The sequence below is a fragment of the Octodon degus genome, unplaced genomic scaffold, assembly GCF_000260255.1.
Source record: "Octodon degus isolate 3935 unplaced genomic scaffold, OctDeg1.0 scaffold00064, whole genome shotgun sequence".
NCBI classification, from domain to species: Eukaryota; Metazoa; Chordata; class Mammalia; order Rodentia; family Octodontidae; genus Octodon; species Octodon degus.
The window spans coordinates 9,681,890-9,682,856 of record NW_004524640.1 but is presented as its reverse complement, the minus strand read 5'-3'; the positions used below and the strand labels follow the sequence as shown (position 1 = coordinate 9,682,856).

Sequence of the window (967 nt, the reverse complement as noted above, 5' to 3'; positions counted from 1 at the left end):
TGATATTATTATATAATTTGCTTGCTGACAACAGATTATGTTCAATAACAGCTCTGTCCAAAATGCTAGAACCATCAGCCGTGGTAGCTTTCTGGTGAGGCATCAGCATGGCAGCGAACTCTTGAAGCTGATTTCCTCTAATGATCCTGTCTAGGTACGTTTTCTCTAGGATCCCATAGGCGGCGAGCTGCTGGCACCTCTCGTCCTTAAAGAGTGTAGCTAGCATCCGGGAGTGCTGCTGTCCTGCTGATGCTAAGATGGTACAGCGCAAAGCATGTTTTAAGGCCTCTAGTCTCTCACTCTCATGGACTGTTGTCTTGTAAGAGAGCTCGTTGTACCTTTGTGCGGCTTCAGTGAGTTTTCTTCTGTAATCAAGAACACGTGCATAGCATGCCTTATGGTGTATCTGTAACTGCTCGTTGGTGGACGCATTCTGGAGCAGGGACGCTCGGCTTATGTACGCCTCTGCCTGTGCAGGGTCATCATCCCCAGATACAGCCTCGCAATCTTCAGGTGAGTCTCCAGCTTATAGTCCACACTGTACTGTTTTCGTCCTGTTTCCAAAGGAATTCCCACCAACACTTGGGCTGCGTTTCTCCAGTCTTCTTCTTTCTCATATATGGATGCGAGATGCTGTCTTATGGAAGCAACCTGCTCCTCAAATGAAATAACTCTGGGCTGGGTTTTTTCCCCAAGGTGAAGTGATAGCTTTCTTTGGCTGCACTATCAGGCAGGTTAGGGAGATGTGTGCAGAAAGCAGTCAGCAGCTGTCGCGAGATCACGAGACCGACATTCTCATTTACCATTGCTTCCACAAAAGCTTTCAAAGCTTCTAGTTGCTCTGCCCCAGATAACTGAATGGCCTTCTCCAGGATCTGCCGATGCTTGCCAGCCAGGTCTTTATGCGAGCCGCTCGAATTCATGAGCTGGGCCAAATCCTGGCGCACGGCTGCCGCCATCTTTCTCT

General features: G+C 48.8%; 1 pseudogene; it reads right to left on the bottom strand.

Moving 5' to 3' along the window:
* Position 1: 1 nt before the first annotated feature.
* Positions 2–959, bottom strand: LOC101560483 (annotated as a pseudogene).
* Between the last annotated feature and the right edge of the window lie 8 nt (positions 960–967).